The sequence below is a fragment of the Spermophilus citellus genome, assembly GCF_964194105.1.
Source record: "Spermophilus citellus genome assembly, chromosome: 3".
Taxonomy (NCBI): Eukaryota; Metazoa; Chordata; class Mammalia; order Rodentia; family Sciuridae; genus Spermophilus; species Spermophilus citellus.
In genome coordinates this window covers 23,624,124-23,635,872 of record NC_138184.1, presented here as the reverse complement: position 1 = coordinate 23,635,872, position 11,749 = coordinate 23,624,124, and the positions used below count along the sequence as shown (strand labels likewise).

The 11,749-nt window shown below is 46.6% G+C and overlaps 1 long non-coding RNA gene across 1 annotated transcript; it reads left to right on the top strand.

Annotated features, from left to right (window-relative positions):
- The first annotated feature begins 4,122 nt into the window (after positions 1–4,122).
- Positions 4,123–10,267, top strand: LOC308644200. The gene is made up of 2 exons (XR_014020922.1): positions 4,123–6,530; positions 9,585–10,267. It is a non-coding gene; the product is annotated as an uncharacterized lncRNA (long non-coding RNA).
- The last annotated feature ends 1,482 nt before the right edge of the window (positions 10,268–11,749 follow it).

The window sequence follows — 11,749 nt, the reverse complement described above, 5'->3', positions numbered from 1 at the left end:
TTTCTGTAGGAAGGAGGTAATGCTCATAGATTCCTTATCAGGAAAGGATGAGGTAGAAGCGGGCAGAGATCCTGTTCAGACTGTCCTGCAGTGTGGGCACAGGATAGGCAGGCAGTCGGCGTCACCTCCATGCTCACTCTGCCCCTGGCCTCTAGACTTAAGTGTTCTGTGCCTCCATCTGCAGAATGGATTGATATGGGAACAGGTGGAACAAGGAGGTGAGGCAAGGCGGATGGGAACCCTGTGTTCACAGCAGGGATTTTAGTAGTGCCTTCAAAAGGACAAAGAACTTTAGAGAAATCTAAAATTCCCCTTCCTTATCTTGGTGAAGGAGGGCCCTGAAAAGGCAGAGCTGGGTAAGAGTTTGGAGTGACCCCAGGAGCTGTAGCCTCTCTGGACAAGAATACGCAGAGTCCAGAAGAATGAGTCTCCTTGCCTTCATGGGCTTCTGCTTCAGAAATTCAGTCTTCCTCTGACTCTCCTTTACTTTTCAAAATGCATGGTTTCAACCCAGCATAGTGGCACACACCCGTAATCCCAGTGACTTGGGAGACTCTGGCAGGCCAGCCTCAGCAATTTGACAAGTTCCTAAGCAACTCTGTGAGACTCTGTCTCTAAATTAAAAAAAAAAAAGGTTGGGGATGTGGTTCCATGGTACATGATTTCCCAATATTTGAATGTTGTCAAAAATTCAAACACTACAGAGAAAGTTCCAGTCTTCTCATCACATGGAGGGAACTACTGTTAATATTTGTTTAAACTTAAAAAAATAAATATAGAGGTATATGAAAAAACATTTTATTACAGAAACAAAATCACTTTGATTCTGCCTTCCCCATATCTACATGCCTCCCCATTTTCTGTGCAATATTGTGTCACCAGCGTCTTTCCTGATCTGCTCCCATTTACACAGCATACTGTTGCCCTGGGTTTGGACGACTCCTCCCTCCTCTTGCCTTGGCAGGGACTCTTTCTCACTCCTACACACTTGCCCTGGAAGGAAGGATGGGAACAGGTACATCTTATGTGTTAGCAAATATTTTCTTTTCCACAAGTACACACCATGGTTATGTTCTGGGGGTGAGGGACACACACTGGCCCCTGATTTGTGCTTTGGGATTCCTACTATTTAGGAAAGTCTCTCTCCATGGTTTTGTTCCCCAAGAAGGTCAGTAAGTCTGAGAAGCTCTTAGCTGGCTCTCTGTTCCTCTGCTGGGACTTCATTTCTTTTCCTTCCCCTTTTCACTTTTGATTTTAGTATAACTTGGGTACAGTGACATGCACGTATCTTATTTCTGCAACATCTTGTAAATGATACTATAACCGTTGTGCAGCGACTACCCATATCCAGGGCAGGATATCCCAGGACCCTGCAGGATTCCGTCTCTTGAACTCCCTTTCCACTGGCCCAACTTAGAAACTCTGGCAGCTTGAAGGGCCAGCATTACCAGCTGGGCTACTACATTTCTCACCCCCAGTCTTCACTTCTTGATCCCGCTCCCCCTCTGTTTCCAAAGAAGTCACGCCCTTCCAAGAACCAGCCTCTTCCCTTCAGCCTCTAGGCTCCTCCCAGCTCCATTTTTCTTGCAACCCTGTTTCCCAGCTGGATCTGATGCAGACCAGACCCCCCACTGCAGCCCTAGCACAGCCCAGAAAGGGTTAAACTCAGGCAAGCACCAGCTCCACACAGTTAATCCGGGATTCTCCGCACTGATCTCTGTGCCTGTCATTTGCATTTCTCTCCTTTGTGCAGGCTTTTCTTCCTCCCTTTCCCTGGGCCCAGGCGCCCACATTAGCATACTGAGCCCGGCGCGCCGGCTGCTGGGGGCCCCCTGCTGTGTGCCAGCCTGTGCAATCTGCAGGCGCCATCAATTTTTCAGCACTTTTCTCATTTCTCATTACAGTCAGGCCCATGCGGCTCCCCCACTCAACACCCTCCTCGGCCGTCCTGCCTGCGAGCTGGCGAGCCAGAGGCTGTCACGTTCCCTCCTCGACTCTCCCGAGCATGCATCCGCTTGTTGAAGCTCCCACCATAATTAATCACAGTATTAATCCTGGCCAAGCCTGTCTTCCTGAATAATTATGTCAACACGCTTGGGTGCCTGGGCCCAACAGAAATTTTACCAACCTTGAGAACTGGACAATATCTCTTTAGCCAGGATTGCTATAGGAGATGGGCTCTTTGCCTACCCCTGGCCCCACACTAACACCCGTGCATGCCCATACGTGCTCACAGGCCTGCTTGCACACGCGTACAGGCATACACATTGCACAAAACCATAGGCATTAGAGAGAAGCTGAATAGTGGAACTCATGGCAAATAGCATTTCTTCTCAAATCAGGATACATGGCTTCACAATGAAGTTATCTTTAGGTACCGAAGTAGGTGGTTGTCATAGCAATTTGTGCATTATTAAGAGTATTGTTCATCCCGGCAGCTAATCTTATAATGAGGTTGGCTCATTATCAGGTTGAGTCAAAGTTGGCTTTTGCTCTGCTTTATGCTGAGGGCCTGGGGTCCAAAGGGGTTCCTGCTCCAGCTCCAAGCTCAATCATTGACTCCCTGCATCCATCTTACTTGGGATCCTATCTTCTCTGTTCTTCTATGGGGACAGATATAGGAGGACTGGGTTGGGTGGAGCTCCTGGTACTTTTGCCTAGTGAATGTCCCATAGCTGGGTGTCTGTTAGAGGTTGAGAAATATTGGACAGCACCTGAGAATCATTTCCCAGGCAACCAAGACCTGGGCAAATTAAAACTGCAGATTGGTTTTCGGTCACTTCCTCTGCTTTCCTTCCACAGCAGTACCAAACCTGCTCAGTCCCAGGAAATCAATCTTTAGGACCAAATAGTATCTCTTGCATCATGACCATGATTTAATGGTAGCTCCTTATTTCCCAGTGGTCACTGCAATTTTGTGAATCCCAAGATTCATGGAAAACTCACCCATTACCTCAAGTTAGTTTGGGTGCCTGATGATTCTTTCCCTCTGGAATCAGATGTCCACTAAATTTTAAATCACTTTTGAGATCGTTTGCTATTGCTTTCCTGATTTGTGTCTACTTGTGTCTTGTACAGATTACTACCAAGGTTTGGGGGGCTCAAGTTAAGGTTTCATGCTTCTTGTGACTTTCATTCCTGTCTTTTAAAATGAAGTGGCTTCTAATGTTGCTTACCCTATGGGTCAAGGGAGCTTTCTCTACAAAGGGAAAAGAGAGCAAAATAAAATACCCCATTGATAAGCTATGCCACACTTAGGCAAGTAGTAGCCATGGACCTGAGAGGTGAGTCTGGAAAAAGAAATGGTTTGTATCTTTACCACTAAATGTAGTATGTCATAGTGAGCAAACATGCTGTCCTTCCAGGGACAGGCCTGCCTGCCTCTAGTCCACGGATTCCTCCAGAGCCTTCCACAGCTTGTATTGCAGCCTAATGAAGAACTAGCGTTTTATGGTAGGTCTTTTAAAGCTCAGTCTGTGAGCAGCAGTGTTACCCAGGGACTAATTAGAAATGTAGATTTTAGAGTCCTTGGACCAACAGTTTCTCAGCTAAATATGATGCACATAGAAATTTTTACCCCCCTGTGAGCATTTCTGTTTGTTTAATTTCAAAGTGTTTTGCTTGTCCCATTTTCCTTTTCAGAAAGCAATACAGGGTGCGATGATGAAGATGGTTCAGACAATGAAACTCTTTTAAAATTTATATAAACTCTTAAAATTCACAAATGGCAGCATCCTAAATACATATTCTCCTGCCACTTGCTTTCTTCTGTAAGGGTCCGGCGAATCGTTGGAGAAAGAGACCACAAGAGACCAGCTTCATGCAATGAGCAGGAGGGAGTTTATTGAAGAGGATCCTAATTCAGCGCGCTGAGGCTCAAGGCTCACTCAGGAAGGGAGAGTGGCCCAGAGCCCAGAGCAGAGGTCAAGAAGAGCTTAAGTACACTTTTTGGGGAGGGCAGGGGGCTTTGCATACATCAGAACAAATCATCATGAGGTGCGGGAAAATTGAACAACAACTCTGAGACGTGATTAGCACATTCATTGGCGGGAACAGGTCGGGCAGGGGTGATTGGTCACTCCTAAGCGGGGTGGGGGGGTGGGGAGGGTGGGGGGTGTACACATTCAAACTGATTGTTTCGGGCCCCTGTATGCTTATGTGACAAACTGCATAGGGCCCTAGGCTAAATGGCCAGTAGGGTGTTGTTTTAACTATCTCAGGAATTTCAGGTTCTGGGTGTAGCAGAGGAACTTAACAATACCTAGTCTTTTACATTTTAATTCAGGCTTTCCAGCTTAGAAACTTTACCCTTTCACTTCACTATACAATATATCTTGGCTATGGTTTTGTATAACACTGAGATATCCTCATTTTATAAAATGGCGGCACGGTACACTCTGTCTGGGAAGTAGCACATTTTATGGGTTTTGAATAAAGTCTGCTCCTCATCAGGAACTTTCCTTTCCTCAGGCTTTGAGAACATGGTCTTGTAAATCTATAACAACCCTTGGGAAAATGGAGACAGTTCATTCCCCCACCCCCACCCCTACTTTTAACTACAGAGTAGCCTGTCTTGGTTTGGGTTTTTCAGAGGAAGATCCTAAAATCAGAATTCCAGTAGGGCTCCTTTGTCTGGGAGGAGATCTCAGGAAGATCCTGTAGGGGAGTGGGGAAGTAAGTGGGAAGGAAGGCAGATGATAAAAGGCCATGAGTAAGTTACCTCTGTGGGCAACAGCGAAGCCAGATTTAAAATTAGGTAGTCAGTGTAGTTAGGTAAATGGGGTCTAATATGGAGTGAAATCTAAAATGGAGGCCATACTGACAATGAATTCCAGGAAACGCAGGACAACTCATGGAATGTTAATGAAGTCCTGGAAAAGCTCTAGGCCCAAAGTCCATCCCAAAGGAATGTTAATGGAGCCCAGGAAACAGCCCCCAACAGATTTGGAGATAGCCCATCCCAAAGAAGTGTTAATGAAGTCCTTCCTGCCCAGATTACTTGCTTGGCCCACCTGTGTCCCAACCCTTCCCCCCTACATTCCATCACCAAAACTATAAAAAGGGGACCGTGTTCGCCCTTCAAGGAATTCCACCTCTTGGGTCCCCTTCTTCCTCAGGGAGAGGTCTTTTCTGCTGTCCTTTGATAAACTTCTAATTTCTACTCTGACCTTGCCTGGGCGTGTGCTTCTCTGGTATTATTCTTCAACATTGGGGAAGCAAAGACTCGTCACCGGCCAACAGCGGTAACAACAGGAGCTAATCCCTCTGAGTAATTCTGGGAGACAGTATAAAACAGGCCTTAGAGTCATTACATCTGAAGAGTGGGGGATCTGATCACTGGGAACTGCTGGTTGCTTGTAGAATGTGGGATATTAATTTCCCTAAACTTCCAGCTTGTCTCATGGGATGGGAATTCCCAGTGGCAAAGAAAGCCCTCAGCCAGAGAAATGAAGCTCAAAGTTGGGCAAGGGGGCATGGTTGATGTATCAACAGCAGCTGCTATTCAAATAGAGGCCAGAGCTTCCAGATTCATCTATATGTTCAAGAAGAGCAAGGGACATATATGTGGTATCTGGAAAATAGATTCCACTTCTAGCTCTTATCCGGGTGGTTGGTGAACTTGGATGAGTTAAGTCACTCATCATTTAGAACTTTATTTCCTTCATTTACCTCTCAATATGGCTCTGAAGATTAAATAAGGATTTTCAATTTTGGAACAAGACCTTCAGAGTCTCAAGTGCTGGTGACTATGGTTACAACTTCCTCCTCCACCCTACAACCAAGTAAGGCAATTGACATCCTTCAGGACTTGCCTGAGGGCACCACCTTTGGTAAGGTCAGAGCCCCCTTTCCTTATAATTATGCCAGTTTTTCTCTAAAAATGCTAACAGTTGAATTAAATCCAATTTTCAGGGGACCAGGATTTCAACAAGAAGAAGGAACAAAATGACTCCAAGGAAAATCCTTTTCATCAAGAGAGCAGAAAACCCTTTCGTCCTTTAGTAGCATGGCTACCATGTTTGTTTCTCTAAGCAACCTAGATTTTGTTTGTTTATTTATTTATTTTTATATGGTGCTCAGGATCAAATCCAATGCCTCACACATGTGAGGCAAGCGCTCTACCACCGAGCCACAACTCCAGCACCAGCAACCTAGATTTTAGAGTCAGAAAGATTCAACTTTGTTCAGTTCATGGGTTTCAAGTATTTCTAGCCTCAGAACCCATTCTTCAAAGAGAATGATACTCAGAAGCTTTGTAAGACAAAAATGCAGTGTCCCTCAGGTGGAATTTGGTGGGAACCCAGGTCCTATATATTTACCTCCTCCTCTGCTCACCTCTGACCGGCCTTGGGCTCTGCAGGTACAGCTTGTTGAGTACATCACTTTTTGGAGAACAAAGAAAAAAAGATGGTGCCCATTGTCACTTCATTTTGAGATCTCTTTAAATGGATCCATGGAACCCAGGTCAAAACTCTTTGGGAAAAGAAAAGACCCAGTTGGGGATGCAGGAGCCCCATCTCAGAGAGAAGGTAAAACTGATGGAGACCCCTCACCCCTGGGCTCTGATTCTGTGCTTTGAGGGATAAGTTCTTGGGTCCTTTTTCTTCTCTAAGCCTCCAGACCCCAGGAATGTCTGTCAACTCTTTCTGTCTAGCTGGCAAGCTCCTTTCTCCATCAACCTTTGCTTCTAGGCATAGAGACGGAGTGAGATTCCTGCTTCCTACCTGGCCCCCAGGGACTGTCCTGCTGGGCCCTTCTCCCTCCTGCCAAGGATGCTGCTTAGGAGAGGGGAATGGGATGCCAGAGAGATGAGTTGACTTGTGTAGCGTGGCTAAGATGGTCTGCAAGCCTCTGGCGCAGGTCTGGCCGGCCCACGTGGTTCTGGGTAGTTTCAGGCCACTGTGATCAGACCTCTGCTGCTTTGCCTTTCCTCTTATCCTGATTAGCCTCCTCTAGGAGGCCCTGTCACCACTCCAGTAATCAGCCAAATGGCACTGGAGAAGGGCAAATTCTTGGCTACAGAGGGGCACATTTTTCTCCAGGGAGCAGCAAATGGAAATGAGGCTGGATGTTGTTAAATGAGTTGGCAAGAACCACACTGACCTTTCTGTTGTAACTGCCACTTCCTGGCAGGTGGACCCCTGAGCTTTGGTTTCCTCGACCATAAAACTAGGGTTGTGTTACCTTCCTCTTTGGGTTGCTGAGAAACTACCTAGAATGATATATGTGAGAGGACTTTGGAAACAGGGAAAGCTACAAGCACAGAAGTAGGTTATTTTATTATTGTATCTTGTTGATGGCTGTGGAGGTACAATTTCTCTAAAGCTGTTTGCTAACCTAACCTCATGGGGATCCTGGAATGGAGTGTGGAAGGTACCTGCTTCTCCAGAGAACCTCTCTCTGCCTGTAAAGAGCTATTCCTTGTCAGCCCACAAGCGATGGGGTTGGGAGTCAAAGCTAGAGCCCCCATTTTAATTTTTTTGAATAAATACCAAGGAGTGGTATAGCTGGGTCATATGGTGGTTCCATTCCTAGTCTTTTGAGGAATCACCATAAAAGAGATGATTCCACTGGGCATGGTGGAGCACACCTATAATCTTAGTAGCTCAGGAGTCTGAGGCAGGAGAATCACAAGTTCAAAGCCAGCCTCAGGAACTTGGTGAGGCATAATCTAAACTTCTTAGCTCCATACTCGAGGCCCTTTACAATCTAGTGAGATTCTGTCTCAAAATAAAACAAAAAGGGCTGGAGATGTGGCTTAGTGGTTATCACCCCTAGGTTCAATCCCTGGGGGGGGGGGCGGGGGGGGGGAAGATTTCCATGTTCCAGGCGGAAGGAAGAGTCTGAGCTCATTTTCCTTATTAACTGGTGACATTTGGCCCCAGTAAACTGCTTGTTAATGCATACTTTACTGATCTTCCTTTCCTTCTCCCTCATTCTTACTTCCTGGGGGTCTCCTTCCAAATAAGCTACCTGTACCCAAGTCTTTGTTTCAGGACCTGGTTTTAGGGGAACCTAAACTGAGACACACAGCCACTTGAGCAACAGTGGGAAGCAGGCTAAGAGGACGTAATAAAATCAGAGGAGGTTAAAGTCTCTCACAACTCTGCAGGTGATTAGGCAGCAGGGACTAGAGGCCCTGGCTGATGGCCTAGAAGGCTCTAGGGGCCCTGGAGCTGCCTGACCCCTGCTGCCTCAACTCCAACTGAGCCTATGGCTTCCAGCTCTGGGCAAACTTGTCCTCAGAATTTTCTCATTGCTGGGTGCTCCTGTGTCCAGCTGGGGTGGTAGAGAACACATAGGTGCTCTGTGAAACACAGAGTTTCAACATCTCAGTTTCAGGATGTAGCTGAGCACCTACGCACGTGGAACTTTTGGGGGTATATCTCTAAAGCATTGGAGAGTTCAGATAGAGGCAGAGGAATGGAGTCTTGGTGCATCTGGGGACGCTAACTGTTCCCCAACTCAAGTGTGGCTGGACATAAAGGGAGGGATGGTTGAGGTGGGAGAAGATTGAGGAGATAAGACTGGTTAGGGAAATTGGGGCTAGGTTGTAAAGGGCCTCAAGTATGGAGCTAAGAAGTTTAGATTATGCCAAGGGTAGCTGATGAAAGTTTTACAAAATCATTTTATTTAATAATATTTGGTTGACAAATAAAAAATTGTAAATTGTATATACTCAAAGTACATGACATGATGATTTGATGTATGTATATATTGTATACCGATTACCACAGTCAAATTAATACATCCATCACCACCTGCACTCATCACTTGTGCCAACATGACTTAAAGACACTTAAAACTGCAAGTCAACAATACAGTATTATTAACCATAGTCACCATGTGGACCACTAGATTTCCAGAACTTATTCATTTTACAACTGAAGGTTTGCATCTTTGACCACGCTGTCTCCTTTTGTCCTGTCTCTTTGCTCCTGGAACCACCATTCTACTCCCTATTTCTGTGAGTGTGACCTTTTCAACATACTCTGGGAACTTGGAGCCTGAGCAAGTGAGAAGTCTTGCACAGACGTGTGGTTGATGCTGAAAAGGGGGGTCATGAGCTAGCAGGGGTGTAGGGAAAGTTCAGGGGAGTTTTGGGTGCCCAAAACCATGACTTCAGCACAGTGCTGAAAAGGCTCTGGGTTGGGAAGAGGATAAGACCATCACTCTTATTTGAAGAGGGAAAGGACAGGAGAGATAAGGACATTACTGGTCCATAGCAATTCTGAAATTCCACAATCAAAAGAGAGATGGGGGAGAGGAAACTCCATTCTATTAGTGGAGGATAGTGAATCTGTATAGGGTGAGCTGATCACATCTTCACTGCTGGGCTGGGCTGGGATGGCCTGTCTTGCCACCTAAGGGGATGACCCCAGCGGAGGCATCATGACACTCTCTCACTGTGTTCCAACGTGGCGGGGGGGGGGGTGCAATTACAGAGGACCACAGGTGTGTGTGAGGTACGTGGGGTTCTGCCCCAGAAGTGAGCAGCAGAATTAAAGATGATTTGACCCAGGAATTGAGTGGGCAATTGGGAAAAGTGAAACTAAACGTGCTTCTTCCCCGACTTCTCATAGCATCTGCACACCACACAGAATCCACACTCTAATAGCAACAGCATGGGAGAGGGAAAAAGGGCACGGAGGTGCTGTGGAAGGGTCCCACCGAGATGCCAGGGAAAGGGGATGGGAATCTGAGTCTTTTGAAGAACCCCAGGTATGTGTTTGTGTTTGTCTCTGTATGTTTCTGTGCATGGTCACTTGTGTACTGCATGAGCGTAGAACTCTGTGTAAGTTATGTGTATATAATGCATGCATGTATGTGTCTATATGCATGTGTGTATGCACGTGAGTGTGTGTGTGTGTTTGTATGTGTGTGAGAGACAATAACAAGAAACAGCACATGGAGATGTCCTGCTGTTAAAGGAGATATTTCATAGTGAGGTTAAGGCTTGGGAAGGTAGGAGGCAGGATATGAGATCTTGGCAGGCTAAGGGGACAAGGCAAAGGGAAAGAAACCAAGCCAGCTCATAAGCTAGAATAGAGTCTTTTAATAAATCAAGGGAAAAAAAAATTTTCAGGGACTCCTCCGGTCTAACGCAGCTTTTCTGGGCTGGGGCACTTTTGTGGGAATCAGCAGGCAAGGAGCTGGATGGCATAGAGGCCCGTAGGAGAGCTCCACTTCCACATTTGTCCTACACTGAAGGGGGGATGCGATCCTTGTACCTGCAGCAACCACACTGTGACTCAGACACAATAAATCAGCAGGCTAAGTGGGGCAGAGGGAAAAGAAAGTGGAAAGATATATGGAACAAGGCCACGGGGCCCATCAATGAGCCCTGAACGGCTGCCTCACATTACTGCTCCATTCTCCCTTTCTTTGTGCTTCTCTTCTGACACTAGGAGACGATAAAGCTAGCCCAGGATGGTGGGGGACCAGCATACATCAGGAGGATGCCCGGTGAGGAACAACTGGGATTTCATGCTAGCCCCACATAGAGCTATGGATTATTTTTTATTGCATTGCATAAATGTAGAAAGATGATATTTTAAAAATATAACTTGATGTTTATATTTTCAGTTCCTTCTTTTTTTTTTTTCCATACTACCCCTCTGACCCCTTCAACAAACTAGGAGTCCCCTGGAGATCACTGTCTCAGGGGACAAAAGTGACAAGTAGAAAGCAGGATGTAGCAGCAGATTTCTTTCTGACCTTGGGCTCTAAAAACTTGGACCCTCAGGGAATGGAGGGACCCTGGGCAAAGACACAATGCTCGGGAGACACATCAGGAGGGAGGAGAGTATTTAGGGAGAGAGGGAGGGATTTTCCCAGAGCTGGGGAAGGGGGAAGCCAGAAGGAAAGAGGTAAAAACACAGGTTTGATGATGTAGGGAGAGAAAGACCCCAGGAGCACTGGAGGCAGCAGAGGCCAACGTGGGTAGGTGAGATCTGAGCGTAGTTTTCTAAGTCCTGTCTCTTTGGTAGTCCTGGGGAGGTGGAAATGGCTATGTGGAATGTTTAGACAGTCTGCTAGAGAGATTCTATTGCCTCCCACATACTAGCATGACATAGAAATAAAAAGACAAAGAAATAGGCTACTGAGTCCAAAGGGTTCAGCAAGAAGGCCAGCCAGCAAGAAGAGACAATTCAGGCATCACAGGGTGGAGATGTCTTAGTTGACCCCTAAAGGGACAGACAGGAGACTTGCTGGCCAGTTGTTCCATCCCATTCTGCTCTGGCTATGCCTTGGTCCTCTGGACATTCCCAGGATCTTAGCTTGAGATTCCCAGAAAGCGGAGCCTGAGACAAGGATTCATATGAAAGTAGCTAATTTAGGAGAAAAGCCCAGAAAGCGGAAGTGAGGGAGTGGGGTGAGTGAGTCAGAAGAGGAGGAAAAACAAGTGGAGGAAGCATAAATGAGCAAGCAACCACCGCAGGAAACTGGCTCAGTTTCTCCGAAGATCCTCTGCAGAATGAGACTTGAAATTGAGAAACAGAGGTGCAGGCCCAGACACCTCCCCACTGTGGCAGTGCAGCATGGAGCGCTGGCAGCGTGTGCGTCACTGGGGTACCTGCAGTGTACCTGCCCTCCACAAACAAGCTCCAATCAAGTGCCTGGAAGGACACAGCATGGAGTATACAGAGGGGCTGCACAAGCCTGGGAAAGGCTGAGGCAAGCAAAGCAAGGTCACGTTACCATCGCCCTGGTGGAATGACCTTGAAAGAGAAATTACGTGGAATAA